At 43.0% G+C, this 13,946-nt stretch overlaps 1 protein-coding gene across 2 annotated transcripts in view; it reads right to left on the reverse strand.

The window, feature by feature from the left end:
• The window catches only part of AP2A2 (adaptor related protein complex 2 subunit alpha 2), a 537,324-nt gene that overhangs the window by 73,405 nt on the left and 449,973 nt on the right, over window positions 1-13,946 (reverse strand). The window lies entirely within an intron of this gene.

The following is a 13,946-nucleotide window of genomic DNA, read 5'->3' on the forward strand; positions in this document are numbered from 1 at the left end:
ATGCTATCACTTCCATGAAGCGGAAGAGTTTGCTATGGCTTGGCAGGAGCACCAAACAAACTGCAATGACCCGGGAGTGGGCACCCCAGGACATTGCTGGAGCCAGCCCTGCGGGGTGGCGTTTTCCAGGGCCATGCAGGGCTCTGGGAGGGCGGGTGCGCAGCCCCACTACCATCTTGTATATAGCCCCAGGAAGGTGGTCCCCGGGGCCAAGGGGTCTGCAACGGATCCCCTTCATTAGTGTGAAGCTGAGTCCCCAAGATGGCTGCCAATACTTCCTGCTTGAAGTGTTGGCAGCCATTCAGAGCAGTGCATTTCCCTAAAAGAAGATTTCTCAACCAGAGATGTCACTATAATTTTAAACTTACATTTCTCAAAAACTACTGAACGGATTTACACCAAGCAAAAAGCACTCCTTTGATCCAACATCTACTTCCCTGCCAAATTTGGTGCAAATCCGTTCAGTGGTTCGGGCTATGGTTGTGGCTAAAGGTTCCTATGGGAATTAACATTACAAGTGCATTCTTATTTTGCGCCCTAAATTCTCGATCCCCACTGCACAGATCACCTCCAAACTTTTCATGCCAAGCAGAACCTACCTTCACAATTTATTGGGACAATTTCATGAAGATTGGTCAAACGAAGCCAAAGTTATAGGCAAATCAAAAAAACGTTTTTCCTATTAAAACTAGGTCCTCACTATAACTAACTACTGCCGACTGCCAGTAGGTAATATATATCTTTATATAGAAATATATCTATATATAGATAGTATCTATATATAGATATATATCTATATACACACACACACACACACACACTGTGGTAAAGGCACATGGGTGGTAAACATTTGCATGGTAAAAAAGGCATGGTGAAGGCACGGTGTGGTAATTTTGGCATTGTAAAGGTTGTTTCCCACCAGAGGCAAGGTGTCGCTCTTTCCCAAGGAAACAATCACGGAGGCATTTTGAGTGGGAGCTTTGCAGGGAATGCTCTGCACAAACAATACAGAGGAATAAGATATTTTTTGGAAGGTGATCAGCAGCTCGAGTGAGGGTCGTATAGAAATTGTTTGTCCTGCTACTTTGTTCATGTTCACTGGTCATATGAATAATTTACTAATGCACACGGATATTACCAAATGGACAATAGAAAATGGAGACAATCAATTATACCTTCGCCAAGGAGAAACATCGTTTACTGCAGAATAAGTGCAGTTTAGTCCTTGCAGCACATCTAATTTCTCACTTTCCAGAATAATCACTGGGGACTGGTTCTAGATTACTTGAAACAGACAAGCATTTGCAATGCAATAGGTCTCGCATTAGGAAAGTTTGAGCTATTGGTATTGTAAATGACACATTTTTTATTCATGTTTTGTTTTTGAAAATAGCGAAAATAATAGCTTTGTCATTTACAATGCCAATAGTTATAATTTTCGCAAATGTGACACCTGTAGCATTTGTAATGCAATATGTGTCATATTTACGTGACTTGCATGTATTGATATTACAAATAACAATGGCTTTTAATGTTTTTAATAATTAATACTTAAATCAAAGTTATTGTACTTTATAATGGCAATAGCTTAAACTTTGTAAATAACTGTTGTGAAGATTATGTTCAGTGTATTTTATTGTTAAGAAAATCCAAGAACAGAAGTGAAATATTAACATCTTTTTGTTACATTTGTAATATAGCTTGAAACATTAAGACAACATATTTGAACCAGCTGTTGTTGAATAGTTGCACAGATTGATGCTGTGGTGGCGCTAAGTGATGTTGTGATGGCGAACGAGTGATGCTGTGGCGTTCAGTGATGCAGTGGCGGCGCATTGTGATGTTGTGGTGCCCCTGAGTGATGCTGTGGTGGTGCTGAGTGATGCTGTATGCTATGCTATGTTTTGTTTAGCTATCCTATGCTTTTATTTGTTATGCTATGCTGTTTTTTGTTATGCTGTGCTATGTTTTACTATGCTATGTTTTGCTATGCTATGCTTTGTTATGCTATGCTATGCTTTGTTATGATATACTATGTTTTGCTATGATATGCTATGTTTTGTTGTGTTGTATTATGCTATGCTTTGTTTTGCTCTGCTTTGTTTTGTTATGCTATGCTATATTTTGTTGTGTTTGGTATGCTGTGCTATGTTTTGCGATGTTACTATATGTTTTGTTTTTCTCTGCTATGTTTTGTTGTGTTTTGTTAAGCTATGCTATATTTTGTTGTGTTTTGCTATGTTTTGTTATGCTATGTGTTGTGTTTTGTTATGCTATGTTTTGGTATGTTATGCTATGTTATGCGATGCTATTTTTTGTTATGCTATGTTTTGTTATGCTATGTTTTGTTTTGCTATCCTATGCTTTGGTATGCTATGTTTAGTTTTTCTATCCTATGCTTTGTTTTGTTATGCTATGCTTTGTTGTGTATTGTTATGCTATGCTATGTTTTGTTGTATTTTGCTAAACTATGCTTTGTTATGCTATGCTATGTTTTGTTGTATTTTGCTATACTATGCTTTGTTATGCTATGCTATGTTTTGTTATACTATGCTATGTTTTGTTTTGCTATGCTTTGTTATGTTATGCTTTGTTTTGTTATGCTATATTTTGTTATGCTATGCTATGTTTTGTTGTGTTTTGGTATGCTATGCTATGTTGTGTTTTGCTATGCTACGTTTTGTTATGCTATGTTTTGTTTTGCTATCCTATGCGTTGTTTTGTTATGCTATGCTATGTTTTGCTAACCTATGCTTTTTTTTGTTATGCTATGCTGTGTTTTGTTATGTTATGCTGTGTTTTGTTATGCTATGTTTTGTTATGCTATGCTGGTGAGGGTGTGTGAGAGTGTGAGTGGTGGTGTGTGAGGGTGTGAGGGTGGGTGAGGGTGAGGGGTGTGAGGGTGAGGGGATGTGAGTGTGAGGGTGAGAGGGTTGTGGGGGTGAGGTGAGTGAGGGGGTGTGAGGGTGAGGCAGTGTGAGGGTGAGGGGTTTGAGGGTGAGGGTGTGTTAGGGTGAGGATGTGTGAGGGTGAGAGGGTGTTTGAGGATGAGGGTGTGTGAGGGTGAGGGTGAGTGAGGGTGAGGGAGGGTGAGAGGGTTGTGAGGGTGAGGGGTTTGAGGTTGAGGGTGTGTGGGGGTGAGGGGGTGAGGGTGAGAGGGTAACTTATGTATTCTAATTTTTATGCGTAAGGTTGTAGGTACTACACACTTCAAGACATGTCGCACAACGTAAAGAATTTTACTTGCACTGAAAACATAAGTAAATGCATTGTCAAGTGTAATCCGAACTTTGTGAATTAAAGAAGTGGTTTGGAAATTGCCTTGTGAAAAAAGTGTAAGCTTGCAGCAGGCAGAACGTGTTATGAGGACTTCCACAGTGCTTAATTTGTAAAATATTAAGTGCAGGTGCTCAAATGTTTCTAGGAGGCCGCTCACACTTTTCCACCGGCTCCTCCCACTTCCCCCGCTGGTTTCACCCACTTAATCTATTGGCGCCATCCACACTCTCAATTCACACTGCTGAAAGCCAGATGTAATACCCATTCTGAATTTCAGCAAGGGGGCCTTCCTCAAGTAAGGTTTTGATAGGAGGTTCCACCTACTCTGCGAACATTTTGAAAAAGATGAACTCAAAAGTGCATTTACAGCACAATTTTGGAATAAATTGGCTAAAATGACTAATGCCTTAAAAAGGGACATGTGAAATATTCCAGTGCTCTATGTGATGATTTTGGGAACAATACTTGGGTATGTACAAATGTGCTTTGTGTTATTTTTTAGCAGAGTCTAATTGTGTGTCACAAGTTCAAAGATACAACTTTTACATATCTTACGTGAGAAAAATAAACCAAAAGGCTCTGTCAGAAATCAGGATCTCACCACCATAACCGCACCTCTCAAGTGCCTACTTGATTTAATCTCTTGGGCTTTTTTTGAGAACATTTTCATGTGTCCATTACAGAAATTTTAAATTTGAATTAGCTAAAGTGGGACTATTGTTTTGTGAAGTGACATATTGATTTAAATATATAAACTAATGTATTTATCCCTTTTAGCACAGGATGTATGTTTCATCTGTCCTCAGCAATTGGCAGCACAAAAAGCAGGATTCATAAATCAGTGGTTCCATAACATACTATATCGTGTCTTTGAGGCACCAGCAGTGCTGCAGGAGCGCCACCCCATGAAGTTGCATTGAATGTCTTGGTGTTAGAAATACCTCTACCACCACATCTCTATGTGTGTGTGAGTGTTTATTCAGACTGCTCCAGATCTTTGCCCCTCTCCCAAAAAATAAGATCTTATATTCATAGTTAGTCCTGATTATGGCGCAGTCCTTCCGCATAGTATATGGTGAATGCAGGCACATTACAAGAAGCTGAAAGTCGGGGGGGGGTTATGACAGGCATCAGTTGCTTTATAAAAACCTTGACCCCCAAACCATGGTGTTGTGCTTTGCACCACTTTCGCAGATACCAACTCCAGAGACCACAAACCATCGTCCCACATAGCAGGTTTTACATTACTACCTCACATTGTTCCTGTCCATGCATGCCCTAAATCGTATGTCTTCCTCCCTTGTAGAATACCATATAAATTAAAATATGCATTGTTTTGAAGATTCTATTAATATTCTAACTTCTTAACTTGAAAGATAGGCCATAAAGCAACAAACGTGTATAATCAGTATTTTAAAAATCAACCGGAGAGGGGCTTGACTGCATTTATAAATATTTATGAGAATAACCTTGTCAAGAGTTATAATATTTTAAGGTAAGAAATCCTGCTGCGCGAGGTAATGGCTCTCCATTGTGTTCAGAAAAGAGAAAACGCTTTCATTTCCAATTCCAAGGTTTACTGACCAACATGGCTGAGCACAGATGACATTGTTGGGTTCCCTTGTCCTAGGAAGTGTTTTAGTTGGCTGCTAAGTGTGGTTGCTAAGGTCAGAGATTGCGCCTACGCTATTCACTGTAGAGGGAACTAATCTTTACATGTCCTTTATGCAGCACTGGGACATTTGCAAGAGTAGAACAAACCTCTTGAACAAGGCTGTGCCAAACTGGGAGTCCGTGGATGGGGGCTGGATGAAGACACTGTTGATAGGTAGCTAATAGACCAGCAGCAGGAAGAGAAGTGGATCTCCAACGTACAATGTCCAAAAAAAAGCCCTAAAGGCAGTGGAATATTTTCAGGCCCCCTCTGAGTCGGGGTAAAGATTTTGGGGAGACAGAGTGATATTGGGCAGAGGAGGGAAAAAGAGTAATGCATCCTTAAGAAGCTTGATAATTTGTCAGCAGTCATCCCTGTTGTAGAACATGAAAACCTAACCCAAGACAGCAGACATCAAAATTGCAGCCATGGTTGAGATAAATGGATCTGAGGGGTGGACCACCAACATGGAAACAGATCTACAATAGCAAAGTGTGGCAAGATGGTGAGTGTGGAAAACGCCCATCAGAAAGCAAATCTGTGGGTAATCAACCCCCTGTGATTCTGGGCAAATCACTTAATCTCCCCGTGCCTAAAATTAATGCGTGTCCTCATGTAACGTAACTGGTACTATGTAAAGCGCTCTGATACCGGATTCAGTTCGGGTCTGGTTCGCGCTATATAAAACTCTGCAAAAAAAATTCCTGCCATCAAAATCGATGTTTAACTAGACTATTTTAGGCATGTTGAATGATTTGCATCTCAGTAACCAATTGGAGAAGGCTTGGAGATACATCTTGCTAAGAAGGGTGTACAGCCGGACCCACACAAGACGCTAATGAACACGGTGAGAGTTCGTTCATAGTGGTGCATAACTGTGCGTATGCAAGATGTCACATTGAGGAAAGCAACCCTAAAGAAAAAATATTTGGCTTTAATTGCGCAGCTTTATTTATAGGCCGGCGGCCGACCAAGGCCATGCCTCACCCTCACCTGGTGAGCAGAGCGATGTACTGCCTCAGTAGTCTACTCCACCTCAACGCAGCCAACCTCAACGTCGTCCAGGTTCCGATTCCCCCTTCTTTGAACGGCGGCGCGATGAAGTTCAACCACCAGTGGATACTCGGTGCGGTGGTGAGGTGCATGCGGCCTTGTGGGTATGCTGGGGCGTGCCGTGTCAAGATTAAAGCGAATGCGCGCGCATTAAAATGAAAAATCTGCGCGCGCATCGCTGCCTCTGCCTGCTCACAGCCCCAACCCCCCAGAAGAAGACCAGCCCGCCCACTGGGCCTGCGGCGGCAACACTGATCCGCGGCCGGAAGTTGAAGTCATTAAGAGTGAGGACGGAGAGATTTCTGTTTAAAAAAGAAAAAAATGGTAGCGGACCAGAGAGGGAGCATCTCTAAAAGGAGTTCTGCCTCCTGATTGGCTGTAGAGGAGCCGACGCGGGAATCGAAACCTGTGGTGCGCGCGCACCAGAGGAGCGGGGGCAAGGGAGCGCGAAGACGCCGAGACGAGGTAGGGGATGTGCGTGTAAGCGCCTGGGGTTCTCTGTGTATGTGTGTGTGTGTGTGTGTGTGCGTGTGTGTGTGTGTGTGTGTGTATGGGGGGGTTCTGTATGTATGTATGTGTGTATGCGGGGGGGGGGCTGTATGTGTGTTGTGCATGTGTTGTGAAGAGCCTGTTGATGCGCGCGACCTGATCCCGGCAGGCTGCTGCTGCTGCTGCTGCGTGCGCGTGACAGTCTGTTGTCCTCTCCGGCTCCCTTTCAGTCCTTGAAAGCCGGAATGATAACAATAGTCTCGCTCTGCGACAGCAGGCCTTTGGCCTGCAATCGCAGGGCGAGACCTAAAAACGAGAGGGATTGGCGATTCTCTTGGCTACTTGTTGCAGTCTTTCAAGGCTGAGTCGCGTCTCCAGATTAATTCACACAAACTGTCGGAAGGATAACAACCTACAGATTGGAGGTGAAGGTCTGGTCTCCCCAACCACTCACAACTGAGGATGGCAGCTCGATGGAAAGATAATTCAGTCTCCACACCCATTCATACCCGAGGACTTTTTAGAGGATTAACTCTAGCAAGTAAGAGAGAGCACAATTCTAGATGGAAATTCAAGCTTCCATGTCTGAGGGGCTCAGAAGGCAAGATGTCATTAGTGTGTTTACCCTCTCCTTTATCTATTTCCCCCACCTATGCAGTACAACTAAAGACTTAAGTCAAATGACTCTCGAATCATCTGTGGTGTTTTCTCACAACCAATACCTCTTAAACCCACACAACTTGATTTACCCTTCCCATCTCCTTTTTTGGCATCTTGAAACCAGACTTTTCTGCTGTTTGCTGTGTAAATAGTTTCCAGTTCAGTTCAAGGTCCAACTACTGAGGAAATAAACTCTAAAGATAAGAAAATGTTTCAACTTTTCTTGCCTGGGCATTAATTAAAACCATAACTTTTCTATAAAAAAAGGAGATGATGCTTTTCTCTGAACAAATTAACACTACAAGCTAAAGACTGTCCAGCCGTACTGGCTTCAATTGTGATTTCCCCTCGCGACATCCGAAGACGATTATAATGGAGTAGAGCCCTTGAGTTGGTGAACCGTTAACGTCACCAACTGAGCCAAATGCAAGAAAAATTAGAATATCAGATTTGGTTGACAGTTGATTAGTGCAACAAACAGTTTAATCACAAAGCTACATTACTTCTACTGCAGTTAAAACAATACTAAGGAAAGTTAACACGCCCGTAGACCTGTAGCCCTGCTTAAATACAGACCTGTGAAACAAAGACTGCAAATGCAGGGACACACCACTTGTTGACCCTGGCTACCTTCCACTATGACCTCTCTGCAGGGAAAAACTCCATGCATGTGTTAATCAAAATGTGGCATCGGCGTCATGCTGGCAAGCAACTATAGACTCCAAACACAAGACTGATCTGAGAAACCTCAAAGAGGATGGTTCCAGGGTACTGATGGGCTGGGATTGGCTGCAGGCATCTGCTAGAGCAGTGGGAAAGCAGAAGGGAGGAAGGTCGTGGTCTCGCTACCATACCAGGCGGCTCAGCCAAAAAGTCCTGGATCACACAAAAGTTGATTAAGAAACAACGTTGCCAATCCGGAAAGATGAATGTTGAAAAAACATCAAACAATTAAAAGCTACACAAAAGTCCTACCCACAAACATGAGGAAATATTTTAACAAACCTGGAGGCATGCAAGTAACATTTCTTTTATTTAGACTAAGGTGCACTTAGACTTACTGGTCTGATTTATTGTATCATTTCAATTAATATTCCTATTAATATTAACAGTGACCATAAACATGTCCCTCCTCCAATCAAACTCCAAGGCCACCACACTCCCCCGCCCACGACCCCCAATCAGTAGTGAGCTACTGGAATAACATGAAATCAGAAGAATTTCATGTTCTCAGTTAAAAACAGGATAAAACATATCACACTGACTTAAGAAAACTGCTTTTCGGTGACCCTGAAAAAAGATAGAATAACTACCCTAAGCATGTCGGCTGCAAGAAAGGTTTGTCACTTAGGGCTAGAAAAAGTAGGGTGTAGCTCTTGAAAGCAGGAGAAAGCTGGCAGATCAAGAAGTTCGACCCAACCAAAGGTTTGTGAAAGGCTCAGTTACCCTTGCTCGTCTCTAGAATGAAGGCACTTTTGTTATTTGATGATAAATGCTTTGCATTACAACGCTATATAGGTGTTAGATTGTAGGGTGACCAACCGTCCGTAAATTTCACGGACAGCCCGTCATTTCGGCCACCTGTCCGTTGACCGTGAAAGATTCTTTAACGGACACCATTTGTCCGTAATTTTAACCGGGCACAGTCGCACCTCCCTAAAGCCGGCACAGCTTCCACTCACCTCCCTTCCTGACTTGACAGTACGCATTCAGGGCTGTTTGCATCTGAATAGATGCCCCTGCTCTTGAAGCTACCGCCCCCACCCCTCACACCTCCGGCCCTTGATGAGCTGTTAAGATGTGCTTGAAGGTGACTGAGAGGGAGGGGCTGCAGCTTCAGGAGCAGGGGCATCTATTCAGATGCAAACAGCCCTGAATGCGTCATGTCTGCAATTTGTGTGAGACATTCCCTTTCTGCCCAGGGCCCCAAACATCCTACAACCGGAGAAAGGAGGAGGAAGTTTCCACACATCCTCTGGGTGTCACAACATAACAAAGTTTAGAGCAAAGTCAAATAGGACAGATTTTTTTTAAAAACATTTTTTTACAGCTCGGACTAGAAGCTGCAAACATAAAAAGTGTCCAGCATTCATTGGCTATCGTGGGTGGGATTGGGCGGCAAAGAGATTAATACTACTTGTTCATTGCACGACCCCCAGCTAATAAGTCACACCAGCAAGACAGGGAAGTGCAACGCACTGTCACGCACGCCAGCAAAACACTCCCCTGACACTCGCCACAGCCATCTAATCGGACTCAAATATGATGCTCAGGTGTGCTACCTCTCACCCTTCCATGCAGACGATGCTACAGGTGACAAGATAAGTGTATCACTTTGGTCATTAGGCACAACACTTCCAACACAAACACACAGCAATTCAACATCCTTCCAACCAAGCACACCTAAAGTAGTAGACTGCATTACACCGAGGCAGCACGTGGTTCTCTTCACAGCACAGAGCTTGATTACTGTCTTTAGTCATTGTAAAATGTGTCATATTTATTCCTACTTTTGCTTGTACACTCTGTTCAGGCTATTTTTGTTTGTTCTATTCCTGCAACAGTTCTCTGACACCTTCGGTTAAAGTCCGCGCTTTATAAAAATGCATTAAATAAAAATAAATAAAATAAATAAATGAACTGTCACTAAATTGTAAACAAACCTCGATTCTTCAAACATGAAGTCTTTAATGTAATAAAATAAAGAAATGGCACAATCGCACCCACACTGATTAACAAAGTATGGAGGACAATCAGTTCTCTTGAAGTATCTCCTGTAAGTACTGTACATCACAGTGAGGGATGGAAAAACTAACATTTTGGAAAGAGAGACTGACCTCGTTGTCTTGTCCAGGAGAGGGCGAGGAGCCCTACCCCACCCTGGAAGAGACCAAGAAGATACTAGAATACCGCATGCCCACCCCTGTACCCACCCTGGTGGATCCTGTTCCCCCTCCTGCCCCCCCTAACCCCCAGTGATGGCTCCTGTCCCTCCCCCTCTCCCCGCCACCCCACCTGTGGTGGATACTGTCTCTGCCCTGGGTGGCTTCTGTCCCAGTCCAGGAATAGCTCTTGCAGCTCAAAAAGGCTCAGCTCAAAATGAATATGAAAAGGTGGGCGAGTGAGTAAGTGAAGGGATGGCTGGATGAATTAGTGAAAGGGTGAGTGGATGAATGAAAGATTGAATAGATGGATAATAAAAGAGGATGGATGGATTGATGAGTGAGTGGTGGAAGGATGGAAGGGAGAAAAGGTAAATAGCTGGATGTATGGGTGGAAGGGTAGCTGGATGGGTAAAAGGGTGGATGGATGAGTGAAAGGATGGATGAGTGAAAAGGTGGATAAGTGGGTGGGTGGATGGATGAGTGAAATGATGTATGGATTGATTAATTGATAAGTGCAAGGGTGAATGGATGGACAGATGAGTGAAAGAGTGGATGTAAGGATGGATGAGTGAGTGAAAGGGAGGGTAGATGGACTAAAGGATGAATAGATGAGTGAAGGAGTGAAAGGATAAATGGATGAGAGAAAGGATGGATGAGTGATAGGGTCAATGGATGGATTCATGAGTGGATAAGTAGATGGATGGGTGGTTAGATGGATGGAAGGAAAGATTGCTAAGTGAAAGGGACGATGGACACAGAAAGGGTGGAAGGATGAGTGACTGGGTGGATGGATGAGTAAGAGATAGGATGGCTGGATGGGTGAAAGGGTAAATGGCTGGATGGATGAGTGAATGGATGGATGGGTAGAAGAGTGGATGGATGAGTGTACAGAGCTAGGGTGAAAGGGTGGATGGATGGATAAAGGATGGATGAAGGGATGGATGAGTGAAAGGATAAGTGGAAGGGTACATGATGGATAGGTTTGCAAATGGTTGAATGTGTTTGGATATGGCTGGGCTAACTTGTATACTATTGCGCGACCTCTGATGTGTCTGTAAAACCTATCCAATTGTCCTGAAGTTTTGTCCTGAATTTTGACCTCCTGTCCTGAATTTGTGTCCTGAATTTTGACCCTTTGTCCTGAATTTTTACACTCACTGTCCTGAATTTGCACCAATGCCAGTTGGTCACCCTAGTTAGATGTAGTAATATTTTCAATATATTTTCTCTGCTCTTGTAGGTATTGTCTACCAATGTAGGCATCTGGAGACACTTCTTCTATGATGTCAAGGTGAAACCTACACGCACCTGAACTGGATGTCATTCAGATGTTTTCACTTTTAAGCAGTCCTGAACAATTAAAGTTCAGCCTTTGAAACTTATTTCATGCACCTCTGAGATTATTTCAGTCACACAAATCTCTAACCGACTTCAACGTACCAAAACTATTGCTAATTATAAATACCAGTTGTGCAACATTGCTCTGTCCATGAGGAAGATTTGTCAGCACGGTGTGGGGATGCCCAATCCTTGTCCCTTTCTGGGCTGGGGACTTGACCTTTCTGGGGGAGGTCCAAGGGTGACCCATCTGAAACAACCCCAAATTGCCTCTTATGCATGTCTCTGACAGAGCGGAGGACAACAGATACAAAAAAGCATTACTGTGGACAGGGCGTTGTAGCGGAAAAGCTGGATATAGGCAGACACTGGAGTATGCAATGTTTAATTTGAGCAGGTGGCGGCCACCTGCACTGATTTTTGCTTCTGGTGGGGGCCACGTCACTCATTTTTGGGGTGGGTGGGGCCAACCGACACTCATTTCTTTGGGACTGGCATTCATTTTTTCTCATCCAATTTCCCAAGAGCAAGAGAGGAAAAACAAAACGGACAAACAATGAGAAAGATAAAGACGGAAAAACCGTTATAAAGTAAGAAAACATAAACCTGCAAGAGAGATAAAAGCGCAGGGAGTGTCTCGAAGTAGGGTAAAGAGGCATGAGGTTGTTCCCAGGCTATGAAGCCTTGGTATTCCATGCGCCAGGGACAAACGTGGACTTCTGAGCGAAGCTTTGGCACCGGCACTTATTCTTTAACAAATTAAGCACTGGGAAGATGGGTGATGCCCCACCCCTTGGGGAGTGGAAAAAAGGACTGGACAAATGCATGGACCTGCTCAGGCCAATCTATGCTGCAAGGGGTTGCCTGCAGAAGCCCAGAAAGAACTAGGAGAACTGGTCCGATACAGGGGGATCCTACTGCACCACATAGCACACTCCTACAAGTCCTAAATATTGAGGAGTACACCTACAAAACCGAATGATGCAGCCTAAATCTGGGTAGCGGGATCTGGGCACCCGTCGCCACATGGGGAGTGCCGGAGAGGGGCTTGGGGGGCAGGGGTGGTGAAGTGCAGCAGTCACTCCTTTTTCTTAGTGATTAATTCAGCAGTCGTGGATATCGTGGCATGATTTGCGCTTACTTTTCTGGACAGTGTAAGTTGAAATGGCAATAAAATTATATAAAAAAAACATTATTCGTTTTCATTTGTGGCAAAAGATCAATCTTGGGGCTTTCATGATTGCAAATACAAACGTCACAAATTATTCTTGCATTTCCTATGAAAAGTGGATTGTACATTTCCAACTTAAATTGCGTGTGATGTCATTTTCATAGCTTGCATTAGTCAGTTTCATATGTAGATCGGTCTTTGAATATTCTTGTTCAGCATTCATTCATTTCACCCTAAGGGATTGCTTTATTTGCTGACACACAACAACTAGATTTTTCCAATTTGTTTTTTGACTGGATTTACTGCTGGTCTAGCAGTTCTTGTACAGGGTCATGATACTTAGGCTCTTTACAGAGAAAGACACAACCTGGCTCTGCTTCCATGTAAATGTCTTTAGGGTATGATGAGCTCGATTTGTGGACTGATATCCACCATTTTGATGGTGGATAGCACATACACACATGACTGTCAAAATATTCAATTTAACATTGCTTGCTGGTCTCGCCCATGAGACAATGCCTGCATGGCTTTAAAGGGCCACCGTGTATTCCCTCATCAGTGCCTGTTACTCAAACAAACTTCAATAAGAAAAAAGTTACTGTATTGCAAATACTTTAATTCCCTGCCAACTCGTTATGCGACCTGGATCCGTTGTAGTGAAAAAAATTAATTTTGCATCAATAGCTGTTGTGCAAATTGGAAAAATACTTAGCGTCTGCAATTGTACATCATGCCGGACCCAACCAAAAACTGTCAAAATGCTCAGAGACTGCTTTTGTGCTCTGTTACTTGAAGCTTAGTGAAAGCATTGTGACCCAGAGATAATTCAGGTATCGACATTCACAGAAAAGTAACAGCAGAAAACCTAATATTAACATAGTGCCATATTGAGGGGCACAGTGGGACTGCAACTGATGTATTAAAAGATACTGAGTCATTCCCTACCAGGCTTGGTTGCAGCAACTCACAAAAACTACCACATCAAGTACTAGATGACAACTATGTAGAACATACAAAAATAGAAAACATTCATGCTGCAAACTCTAAAGTCCATTACATTAATTTACAAACCGTGTATAGCGCTTCCCAACCAACAAAGGCTAGTCACAGTGTTTTTTAATCCTTTCTAACTGAGCAATATGTTTAGGAGACAAAAGTGAAATTCAGAATGTTCACGATAACCTCATGTATCGTCAGGCAGGATTTCTCTAGGCATTATGCTATTGTTTCCCTTAGTAGTACAACTGAGGGTCTTTACACCCAGGGGACACTGCCAGTGTCTATAATGAACAAGGATGGTTGCGAGGCCTTTGTTGCGTATGGACATTCTCTGGAGCTTCTATACGAAACAAAGGAAAAAAAACATGCAATGGGTTGAAGTAGATTAAGACAATAACAAAATCTGAAGCTGTGTGTG

This window comes from Lissotriton helveticus, chromosome 3_1, assembly GCF_964261635.1.
Source record: "Lissotriton helveticus chromosome 3_1, aLisHel1.1, whole genome shotgun sequence".
In the NCBI taxonomy this organism is placed as follows: domain Eukaryota; kingdom Metazoa; phylum Chordata; class Amphibia; order Caudata; family Salamandridae; genus Lissotriton; species Lissotriton helveticus.